Here is a 12909-nt window from a genome sequence, read left to right as displayed (position 1 = left end):
GTTTTGAAACTCTTAGGTCTGAACCACAGAGGTCCTGAATCTATTCCAACCAAAGCCAGCTGCAGGTGTGTGTGTGCACGCGCGTGCATGCATGTCACAGCATCAAATGCATGCAAATGTAAGGAAAGATATCCCATGTTGCAAGACTCAGAATGAAACTTCAGTTCCACGGCTGGCCATGATGTGGGGGAATCTCAGCTTTCGTTTAAAAATTAAATGTTCTAGTTCTTGCATATGCAGAGAATGGGTTGGAAAAAAAAGTTTAAATCAAGCGTGACCTAAAGACAAAGAACCCAGAAGGCAAATAAAAAGAATCCAGATTTTATTATTGCTATTATTATTATTACTACTATTATTATTTTTTTGGCCAGGAAGGTAGGATTAACTCTTAATTTCGAAATGCTTGGGATAGGTGGCATTGAATTAATGTTGTGTTTTCTGCATTTAGTTCATCAGCGACGGTGCATTTTATTTCCTGTTTCTCTGGCACAACTACAAAACTGCCATCTCTAGGTTTTAAATCCTGACTATTTAAAATCAAATGCACATTTGATTTGGTCCAATTTTTAAATATAAAAGCCATGAACAAACTTCTGCTTCTCAAGGGCCTGGTTCAATGCAACTCCTCCTGCAGTCAGCGAAATCCATAGGACAGCTATCTGAAACCTGTACCTTGGGTAGAATAAAGCCGTGGTTTTTTGTAAAACAAATCTGAAAAACAGGAATAAATAAAAGGATCTACAGTACTTGCCGGTATCCATGTATTATCATTAGAGTGACACTTCTCCAGTTAGTGTGTCTGAATAGTTGAGAGAAAGTTAGTAACCATTTTTACGTGGGGGGGTTGGTTTTGGGGGGTTTTGTTTTTGGGGGCTTTTGACATTTTGGCACGGAAATAACTTCTAAAAAAATCCCTTTCAAAATGACAAGCATACAGGAGAGAGCAGAAAGAAGAACAGGTTTTGAAGAAAGAGAAGTGAGTTTTCCAGTGTACAGATGATCCAAAATACATCTACAAGATGTACACACACACACACACACACACACACACTTCTTGCAGCTGCTGCATATTTAAGAACTGCAAAGCTATTAACAGTACAGGACTTGCAGGATTGTTCCAGCTTTACATATTTCCAACAAGTATTTTTTTTCCCTTTAGCATGAAGTCTTATCTCCACTGGCTCAGAGCACTGAAAGTTGCAATATAAAAATTACTAGGTTTTCCCAACAAAGCGCGGAGAAAATACTGCTGCTACCATTTCCTTTTTTTTAAATGCCAGTCACCCAGCTTTAACTAGATAATTTCCCTGCAGAAACAGTACGGTTTCTTTTATGTGTTAATTTTTCTTCCCCTATTTGCACTTCACAGCATGTACTGACATGTCAGGTGCTGAAGAACAAGCCCCTTCCACTTTCTTCTGAGATGACAAACATTCATGGTATGGGAGACCCTAATGCATCTGTGAATTCAGTTATATTTGTGCATTTTACAAGGAAAAGACTTTTTCTAATGATGCAATTTGCACTAATACAACTCAATTCATCCTATATTAACCTTTTCCTTTTTGCTGACAGTATTAGCAGAGAAGTGCCTTGCCAAGAAGCACTGCAGGCTTCCCAAAATGGACCTGCAATTTCCATTAAGAGGCTCGACAGTCAAGTTCTTACATGTCTAGTTTATGAACTCAAGATGCGCAGTTTTAGAAACAGGTGGCTCTGGTATATCACCAGATGCAAAGTCACTTGTTTTATCGGGTCTCTCAAATGACATTTGAGGAAGACTCTCAGAAGAAAAGGTGATGCTCTGGGCTGTAACCACAAAGTTATTTAAGAAAGAACGCCCTTATTAAAATGCTGCAGTCCTCAAAGCACAAGAAAGGCAGCAAAGACCAAAAAAACAAAACCCCTCCAATTCAAGATGGAAAGATCTGCTTAGTGTCTGAAAAGTGACAGCTAGCATCCCACAAATCACCTTAACTCTACCCCTGTACAAGCAGATACTGTTTTTCATATATCTCTCATCCAACATGGATGAGGACAATGGGGTATTTGGATGCAAGGGGCTAGGTGTGGCAGAGGTGGGCAGAGCCTGGAAGGGGGGAATGAATTTGGATCAAAGAGGGAAGAAAATTATTAAGGCACCACATTGGCTGGATGGTAGAAGACAGTGGGGGAGAAAGGCCAGTGACAGAAATGCTTTACAAGGGAAAACACTATAACTTCCCCCATTTCACTTAGTGGTGGAAAATACATTGTTCCTCGGACTTGTTCAGGAGCGGGACGTGCCTCAGAGCTTGCAAAGGTCAGACCGGACTTCTAAACCAGCATCTCCGCTTTAAATCTGTTTGCAGATCTGCTTTCCTGGCAGGCAGCACCAAATGAAGGCAGAGGGTCCTCCAAACATGTCCTCTTCTGCAAACTGGCCATTGGCAAAGTGGGGAAGTAGCAGCACTTCCCTCCCAAAGTCAGCCCTAAAGCACATGCTGGACTTCAAGCATGGAAGCAACTCACTGCACTGGGCCAACGGGCCTACTGACATGCATAAAATCATGCACTTACTTAATTGCATCATTGGACTGAGGCACCAGAGAGTAAGGATGGTTTTAAGGTTACCAGCACTGAGCTGGGATGCAGGAGGTCCAGGTTGAACTCCCAATCTCTGTCACAAGCTGCCCGAGTAAACTTGGACCAGTCTCTTCACCTCTTCGTGTCTCAGGTCCCCATCTGTCAAACTGAAACGACAACGCTTCATATCCCTCAACCTGCATCAGAGCCTCATCGGTGCAGCTCTGTGCCTGGGGCTATTTCTGTGCTCCCCCTCCACCCGCCCAAAAGGTGAGGCTGCTGCAATGTCATCCCCCTCAGTTATGCTACTGACCCATGTTTGTCCTCTCCAGATTGCAGCACCGTACCCAGACTCCTGGCAGCCTTGGGCAAACTTTTAGTATCAGGCCCCCCTTTGATAATGATAATAATAAAAATTACCATTTTGGGGCCCCCTTTCTGTTCAGGCCCTGGACGGCTGCCGCTTCACCCATGCCTGCCAGACTGGAAGCCCCTCACTGCCTTGCACTATCCACCAGTGCAACAACTTGCCTGGTGAAGCTCTCATCTTTGCTGGAGTCAGGCGTTATTCCAAAACAAAGTACTATTAGCACTGGAAAAAACCCCCCCCAACAACTTGAAGACTTACAACCGAGCCAGAATCAGGACCCAGATGTAACTCTGCTTGGGCTTGAGCCCTTTCCTTTCAATCCTTCTTCGGATCCCTTGGACACCACAAATGGCATGCAACTCCCCCGCATCCCTCTACAGCCACCCCGCAATGAGAAGGCCTGCATGGAGACGGCAGGGACACCCATCATACGTGGCACTAGCATGGGAGGAACAGAGAGAAGTCAGCCCATCGTGGCAAGTTCTGGTAGCTGCAACGGGGACACGGCAAAGAGCAGCAGAAAGGGCTTGCGTTGCTTAATCAGAAATGGGCCTTCTGATGACTTGTTTGGGATTCAAGGAGTCTAAATCTGTCGTCAAAGCACAGCCCTGCCCTTGTTAGGACTGGCAGCAGAACCAGCCCCTGACTCTGCAAGGGCTGGATGCTTCGCAGGGTGCAGCAGGGTCACTGCCAAGGAAGCCAGTCCCAACTTTCACAAGTCAGGAGATGCGCAGGTGGGGGGTGAGAGCCAGACAAATGTTAGCCTTTCTACAGCTCGTTTCTCCGCCGATGGCTTTTTCGCGGCCATCTCTCCGACAAGGGAGCCTGTGTTTCAGAAACCACCGCGGAGGAGCCAAACCCAACGTTTTCCACAGATTATCTCTTCCTGTTGTTCTCCTTCTGGACCTAGCTCGCAGCCTCACAAATGCCAAGGGTCCTTGCAGCGTGCTCAAACAATCTGTCCTTTAATGAACTCTGCCAGCTAACTCTAAAGACCTCGAGTGCATCTTGGAGCCAGGCGGAGGGGGAAAATAGCAGCCACCTCCTTTTTGCCCTGTGGACGATAACCTCACACGCATATTATTTCCCACCATAATCCTACTGTTTTTAATTAGTGCACTGTAAAAGGAAGAACCGCCACATCTCCAAGGGGAAAAGGAAGGGTGGGGGGGGAGGCAGCATAGAGGATTCAGTCCAACTTTTCCAAAAGCTTAATAGATTTTTAAATGGGGTTATTAACACCACCTATGAATTATTTTAGGGACCTAATTATAAAAAACAAAACGCAGCTAATTAGGTTTCCTGAACTCGCCTTGACACAGGTGAAACAAGATCTCTAAATGCAGGGGGATTGAAAAGCGAATCACTCCAAACAAAGAATCAATGGGTATTATTACAGAGCCAATTGAACAATTACTCCTTTAATTGTTGGCACCCTGCTACCCTCACTTAACAACAGGATGGATCAGCAGAGTTACTTAACCTCCCCGAGTAACTAAAAAGTACAGCGTTAAAGCCAAAATAGATAGAGGTAATGCTTCAGGTGAATTAGCTCCCAAGTACCAGAGCTGATGGCACGTAGAAACCAGGATCCCACGGCCAAAGAGGCCTGCTACCCTGCAGCTGTTACAAATTCTGCCCACTCATGGCAAGGCATTTTCTGTTTGACTGGTGACTACGAGATCCCTTTTTCCCCTGCCATCAGAGTGGAAAAATCAACTTGGTGTCTGCGTTGGTCAATTTTTCCAGGCTGGTGCTGCTTTTATCCATGCCCCCAGCCTCTTGGCAATGTACACAGGACCAAGGCACCAGCAGAGTTAAGCAGGAAGTCCCCTCCTGCCCCACAACGGCTTCAGGGATTTAGCTGTCCCATTCCCATCAAAATCAAGAGGAACTACACTCTCTATGGGGCTGGATCATTTCAACCAAAAGCTCCTTCCCTCCTGTATCCCTTATCCTATCATATCCTCTGGTAGTGCAAACTTACTGTCTCAAAGGAGGAGATGAACCAATGAAAAAGAAATGTGGGCTCGAATCTGAAAGCAGCATCAGTCACGAGTAGCAGAGGCAAGTACGGCAGAGTTGTAGTTTCCATTGTAGCCCTACCACCCTTTTTGATAACTCCCATGGGGGGTCTCTTCAAAAAAAAAAAAAAACACTCCCTCCCTCTACCAAACCACAAAAGCACACAACAGCACAATGACATCTCCATGATCAGAAAGAAACTGATGCTACACAGGACTGCCTTTTATTTCTAAAAAAGGACAGTTAATGCTGTATATATAATGCCCATTCTAGTGCAGCCATTTATTAATGGATCCTGCGGTCTGTGGGACTCGGATGAATAGAGAGGCAGGACTCAGGGTCTTATCCAGCAGCGTAACTTCCCTCTGTGTCTGTTCTGGCATCTATTAGCCCAGTGATCTTCAACCAGGGTGTCCTGGGATTCTCTCAAGGGTGCCACGTGATGCTAGCAGCGTTAGGTATGCATCGGTAAGGCACCCCTAACAGCATTAGGTGTGCAAATGTAGCAGCATTAGGTGTGCAAATGATTCACAAAGTAAAGCCAGGTATTTTAAACAGCAATCCACAATGTTAAAATATCCTGACCTGTTCTGGTCTTTTTGAGGGATTGCTTCCCCTCGCCCCATGCAGGAGGATAGCTTTCTTCTTCTCTAGTCAAAAAAATGAGTGACAATTAAAAGCTGGCATTTTCTGAGAAGTGCTTCAAGTCTAATGAAGGGTGTCTTGAATCTAATGAAGCGTGCCTTGAGTCTAAAAAGGTTGAGAACCACTCTATTAGCCGCTCCATCCTGGGCTGCTCTGTGGGCTCCCTGGGCTATGCTGCTATAGCTACCTGTGAACTGGCAAAAGACAGAGCTTTTCTTAGAGGGCTCATATCAGGGTCCCTGCTGCTGGAGACCCTAATGCACTAGTAAGATGAGTTTCCAAACTTCCTGCCTTTCCCATATGCTGGCAAGGGGCCTGAGCAAGTGGCAAGCCTCCAAGGGCATGGTTTACTAAATGTTTCTCAAGCTGGTGCTTAAGAGGTCAAGTAACAGGTAGCAACTCCCTCTAAAAAGCCACAGACCTCTGTTGCAACATGCCAGGGGGGTGACAAATCAATCCAAGCACAGCTCATGGATCTGAACGGACCCGAGACAACGGACAGCGGTTCCATCAGACCAAAAGTAAGACACACCTGTTCAGCAAAGGGCAGGAAGGGCGCTTTCTGCAGGATACCAAGGGGAGAGCAGAGATAGGGATCATTTCCAAAGCTTCATCAGACTGGCATTGCCCACAGTGGTAGTTTCTGTAGCTGGAGACCACCAGTTGCATTCCTTCATGTGTTATTCTTGGAGACTCGTTGGTCTCATGCTTTGAACCAGAGTCAGTGTCTGTCTGCGACTCTGTCGATGGGCTCGAACCAGTCGTTTCACTACTACGCACGGATGATGCCATCCGACCTCAGGAGAGACCTGGAAGGATTATTATGCTTTGAGATGCTCAAGTAAGAGGTGTTATGGGCATGCTCCAAGCTAGTTGTAACATGCCCTCTCACCACTGTCCCCACGCACCAGATTGTATCATTGTTTTTTTTATTGTTATGTCCAAATGTGGATTTCTTTTTTCCTGGAAAGACTCCAAAACTCTAGAACTAAGGTAATAAAAAAGGTGGGTCATACGTATGCCAGTCCTTTGAATTTTTGAATGTATGCTGGTATCACAGAGCAAACTTCCTTGTCTTGAAGATCAATGGAAAGGGGAATAACCCATGATTGGGGCATTTATTTCAGGCTACCAACATCAACCTTGAGCACAAGAGCAGAGAATGGAAAGTTAAGAGCGGCAACACTTCAGATCTGCAAAGAAGCTAGAGAAGACCACGTACCATATTTTTTAGAGCCTAATATCTTACTTTTTAGTAGTACCCTTTCATCGTAAGAAACTTTACAAACTATGCCATACCTCACCCACACACCACTGACCCACTTCCCTGCTATATTCACAGTATTGCATTTCATCCTGCCAAGAAGTGGAGAGAGAAGTGTAGTGAACATTTGGAAACGCAAGAAAACGTCTGTTTGTATTTTGCATGTGAAGCATTACCCCCTCCCCGGAAGATTTTGTATTTTGTAGTTTAAATATGTATTATGGAAAAAGTAAAATAGCAGCTCTAACCAGCTATTAATTAGTAGGGTTGCAACGAACACAGGAAAGCTAAGATATGTAATGCAGAAAATCAGTGCATTTGGAGTAAACAGCCTCCAGAAGTGCAGCACAGACAAGGCTCTGGGCTGCCTCCAAAGCCCACCAAAGACAGCGGAAAGGGCCGCAAGGCAGCAAAAAGATCTGAAAAGTGGGTAGTGAGGTGTAGAGAGCAGTTTTTCTCTTGTCTTTGGGTCTGTTGCTAGAATCCTCAAGAACAGACATAAAAGCTTTATTGTTCAATCCTTGTGCAATATACTCCCTGCCTGGTCGGAGAAGGAAAAGGGGATGGGGGCATGCTGTATTTTAGGGTCTCTCTACTAGTATCAGACAAAATAAAACACCCCTCTCCAGTGATGTCATTCAGCTCTTGTGGGCCCACAAGTGTTTCCCAGTGGGCTCTGCTGTGCACTATAGGAAGAGGAGGAAAAAAAATACAATTAGACCTGGTAATGCTGCGCAGCTGGGTCCACACATCTTCTGCCTTCCCATTCTTTGCCCTGCCAATTAATCTGAACCCGACTGTCACCTTGACAGCCATTTGTGACTCTTCCGTCCAGAAATAAACTAATCAAATATGCAATGAGTGGTCAAGCAGTGTCCCCCACAGGCAAAGAGAGAGAGAGATGAGACTCTCTGTTTATAGGCGATTCACAGCAGCCAGGATGCTCTTCTCACTCAGGTCTCTGAGCAGAAAAAGAGGCTTCTCTCCACTTTGGCAATGTAAAAATAGCTGAATTTAGTTTAAGAAAACGCACTGCATTAAAGTAAGAGGCCTAATGGTAACGCACTGGTCCATTTTTTAAATTAAATGATGTTCATTAAAGGAACATCACCTCCCAATAATTAATTTTGCTTTGAGAAGAAAAAAAAAGGCTACAGACGATTAATGTACCATGCAAGCTCTAGTAGATGCTCCATATATTTTCTCCCCCCACACTCCCCTCCTCCATGAAGGCATCTCTGCTAATCTCCCTTTTACTCCTGAGCACAAAGACAGAACATTTGGCAGGATGAGCTGCACAACAACAAAATCCCCCTGTCAATTGCCCCCAGTGTTTTCCTGCTGTCAGTGTTTCAATAGGGTTACATGTTAGCGTATTGATATCTGCAATCATATTCGCTCTCCGCTCCCCAACGTTACAAAGATCCAAGAAACCACATGCGTGTATGCTGAAGACACTTAGACAATGGAATCGATGGAACATTGATGCTTCTTTACAAAGTGGCATCGTTCCCATGCTGGGACAGATAAGGAAAAAAAATCATCTTCTTTCTTCTCCGGAAGATTAAAAGCATGACAGGGAATGAACAGATATGTGCATACAAGGGTGGCTGGAGCCAAGATGGCAGTCTGATCCCAGGTAAACGGAGAACACTGCTCATCTGCCAATGAGTAGTTGGATGGCAACTCCACATACCCCCTGTGCCAAAGAAAACATATATGGAAGTTGCAGCAGTAGACCTAGCAGTCATATAGTAATAAAATCAATAGTCCCTCAATGGGGAGGAAAAAAAAAAAAGAGACCTTCCCACTAAGTACAGCAGATGAAACAGTGTGTGCCTTCCTCTACAGTTAGTCCTGTACTTCCCTTGGGAGTCCTTGAGATGCTCTGGTCACCCTAAGCATGCACATCAGCACCTTCATCTCTCCATGCCTCCATTTCGAAGATACAGATAGTCTTGCTTACATCAGAGGTGTGTTGCCAGACATTAAGATGCATACAGCAAACTGCAACTTTTGGATAAGACACATCTTACTTACAAGCAAAAATTTCACCAACATAATTTAAGCGTGGCTTAGAAAGTACTTTGGTCAAACCACAGCCAACTCCCAACACACACTGACTAAATAGTGGCTATACCTTTTAAGCATGTGACATACCTCTACATTTATGGGTTCAAACCATAGCAATATAACCCCGGTTTAAATCTGTCGGAGACTGCCCACACAGAGTTTTAACTAAGTCAGCTTTTGTTAAAGTGGTGCAACCTTGTGCATGGACCAGGCCCAGTACCCTAGAGGTATAGTGTCCTCCTAGCAAGAATAGCTGCAAGGCAAAGCATCATCATATGTTCACAAAACCCAAATGAAATCTCACAAAGGATCTACATTCTTTCCCACCAGACACACAATCCCCACCTCCTCCTAAGCAGTCAAAACTCTCCCTTTGTGTTATTCACATTTGGAGTTAGCCATGAGCTGATATCTTAATGTTTCTCTACATCGGGGTAGGCAACATTTTTTGGCTGGAGTGCCAAAAAACCTTAGAGCCCGGGCTGGCAGTGGCGTGCCGAGCAAAATGGCCTTGTGTGCCACGCTCGGCATGTGTGCCGGGGGTTGCTGACCCCTGATCTACATCCAGCCATGCTACCAGTCAACAGCCTCCCTTGAAACCAGAGGGCTCCTAGGAGCTCCACCCTTCTTCCTCCATCCACACTCCATCCTCTCTTTTGCAAGCAGAGGGGAGGAAATATGAGTCCAAACATTTAACGTCTGGCCTGAGAATGGAGGAAGTACTGTTGCTGTATCAGTTCTCCAAACAGAAATCCTCTGCCCACTAATTAAATTGTTGAAATTGCGTTAAAATACTTGCTGCTGGCTTATTTCTCTCTCTCTGTTTTCTATTGCTGGTAAAGTTCATTTGGGCTTTGAGGTTTTGCCGTATCGTTAAGAACACCGTGTCACGTTTGCAATGCTATGAGTGCAATGTCTCCTCGGACTGAAAATGAAACGGAGCAACCGATGCCTCCTCAGCCTCCTCTTGGTGCTGGAAGTATTCTGCTCTTTGCGAGGGAAAAAAAAATCAGGTCACTCTTGTTTAGTTTTCCAGGCATGGGTTTCAGAGCTTCAGCAGTAAGCACCCAGCACTGAAGACTTCTGTTCATATCTGTCAGGACTCAGCACTTTAGGAAGGAAACTAGAGGACAAGTTCCCTTGCAAAATAGAAACTTCATCATGCAGGGCATGCTCACATTGCAACGTGCCATGTAGCACTGAGATGCCCAAGCTAGCTCACTTAGAAGGGAAGAAAAATCATCTTACCCGGAGTGCCATCCAACTAGCCTGCTTCTAGTCCTAGAGCAGGCTCGGGCTTCTCTTTGCTGTATTGTGGGGTGCAGTGCACATGTGCTCTCCTTATGTTAAATCAAAGTGCTGTACCTCAAACCCCCTGAAGCCTGCAGGAATCTTCCCATCAGCCCCAGCCAGTTACCAAATGCTTAGCTCTTTCCCCGCTGAACAGCCCCAGTCTGAAACATCTACAGCTGTTAATGCAGCCACACATACTAGAAAAAGTTGGCAGAGTTACGGCTGCCCTCAGCATACACACCCTACACTTGGCCTATGGTTTAAACTAGACACTAGTGGAGCAGCTGACTGAGCTCAGGCAGTGGCGGAAGGATCAATGGGTTCTGAACCCACAAACCCATCATCAAAAAACTAAGAAGAAAGAGGGAGAGAGGGGAACAGGAATGGCATCTCAGGGTACTCGTGGCATTGCTGCAGGGTGGGACATCACCGTGGTCCCCATTTCAAGCCAACTGCTTTCCCTCATCACCTACAGGATGCAAGTACAGCTATCTTCAGCATTAAAGCTGCTGGTGGAGTGCGGGAAGGAGCGGGACTACGTGCTGCGCCCCTCTGCTGAGAAACCCTGGACCACCGCGGCTTCAGGGGGTGAAAGGCAACTCAGCTGCCTCTGCTGAGATCCGCTCAGCATCAGGTCCTTGCTCCTCACATACACCTTTTGAAAGTGCCAAGCCTCCCTTTGCATTGCCATGCCATTACAAGGGTCTTTCAAATAGCTACAAGTTTAAAAATAAAAAAAAAAAAATGTTTGTGTAATATATGAAGACTAAACTCAGATTCATGAATATTTGATTTAATATACATTTATTTCCCCTAAAGGAAGATACACTTTATTTAATACTGATTGCAGCTCTTATTACCTTCCTAAACCCAACATACCACTCAGCATTCCAATTATAGCGTCATGCCAGCAGTACTATAGTTATGGCTGAGGAAGCACTTTCATTATAAGCCTCTGTTTTTAAAACTCATCTCCCCCCCTTTTCCTCCTCCCTCAGAAAAAAAAAAAAGCAGCAAACCTTTGAGCTGAAATATCTCGTGTTTGCTCTTAGCCCAGAGATGAAGGGTTTTTTTCAATCAGACTTGGTTTTGAATCAGACACTCCTAGTCACACTTATCTTTAAAAAAAAAAAAATCCAATCAAAAACTTTAACTGCAAAAGTTAAAATATTGCTGCTAATTTTTCATTGTGATAAACACACCAAGATCAGTTATCGAAAATCCCTGGCGATTTTAACTCAGCCACACGGCACATAACATAGAAGGAGGCGTATCACTTAACCCCATACACAGTAATACAAAATCCATAAAGGGGAAGAGTTACGATTGCTTTGGGAGATGTTGGGAGTCTCAAACATGAACCTGTGGAGTCAAAGTTTATTAAAGACTTCCTTTCCCCCAAGTGTTTATTAGGTGTTGTAACCAAATAAGCATTAAGCAAAAAAAATGTTTCAGAGTTGGGCTTAAAACCCCCCTTCCTCGTACAACTGCCCATGTTTCAGTCTCTTGCGAGTTCTTAAATTAGCTCTTTCTCTATACATCCAAGCAAGACTTGTACTTCCAATATAAATAATAAGCAGTAAAACAAACCCTTTGTGCAAGGGGTTGGGGGAGGAGGGGCAGGGAGCGTATGTAGGGGGAGAACTTTTTCCAAGTCTTTATACATTGGGAAGTAGTAAAAAGCGGCACAAGCCCAGTTTCCCCCCCAGGTCATATTTAACAGGGATTTTTTTGGTTGTTGTCGGGGTGGGTGGAGGAGCGAATGTTGCATTTACTTACTCATAAAGCAGATACGGACAGTCTGGGGATGTATTTATTTTCCGTGGTTTTTCTTTCAGCTGCATCCAATAACGTTTTACGATTGCGTTTCTGTGTGTTTTCATGTGCCATTTGTTTCTGAGCAATAAAGTCACTTGGCATTTCATTAGTTTCCTAAGCAAAAACCTGGCCACTGGTCATTTTCCAATCGGTGATGGGGCCAAGTTAGTATCTAGTAAGCTCTTTCCACGCAAGGACTGCTGGCTTTCCTTTTACAGTAGATAGCTCCAGGTATCTGAAGAGGGCTGCACCTCACCTCACCCATCATTGCAACATGCAGCCAAGGTGCAATGGGGACAACTGCAGATGGCATTAAGCCCTGTATGCTACAATGTCCTGCCCAGGATTAAATGTTTGGTTATCGACACTGGGGAATGCTTAAGAGAAAAATATTTTTCCATACTATCTTCACACACTTCTGTCACTTCCAACGTTCATCTTAGCAGCCGCAGTTTGGGATAGTTGTTTGACAGGCTCATTTTAGAGCTTAAATGGTCCTAAAGGTTAACAAGTAAAAAAATAACTCTAGTGCCTTTCATCCCAAGGGGTACAAATCATCTTATAATGTCCATGTTGGTTTATGATTGTATATGTAGAACCACTACCGAAACGCAGTTGTGTCAAAGGTGCAAATTAGAGCAACTTTCAGCTCACGACGCCTCCACAGGACGGTTTTAAAAAAAAGGAGATTACAAAAATGTATTCTTCTTCCCAGTGAAACTGTAGTAGAAATATATGCAGGAAGCATGCAATTAGCAACATTAAATACTCATGAGGACAAGAGAGAGAAAACACCCCTACCACTCTAGCAAAGAGTGCCTTGAAATGGTTAGGTGCCTAGGAGCAGCGAGGATCC

This window comes from Alligator sinensis, unplaced genomic scaffold (assembly GCF_000455745.1).
Source record: "Alligator sinensis unplaced genomic scaffold, ASM45574v1 scaffold118_1, whole genome shotgun sequence".
In the NCBI taxonomy this organism is placed as follows: Eukaryota; Metazoa; Chordata; order Crocodylia; family Alligatoridae; genus Alligator; species Alligator sinensis.
The sequence above is the reverse complement of the archived record's forward strand: the minus strand, read 5'-3'. Positions refer to the sequence as shown.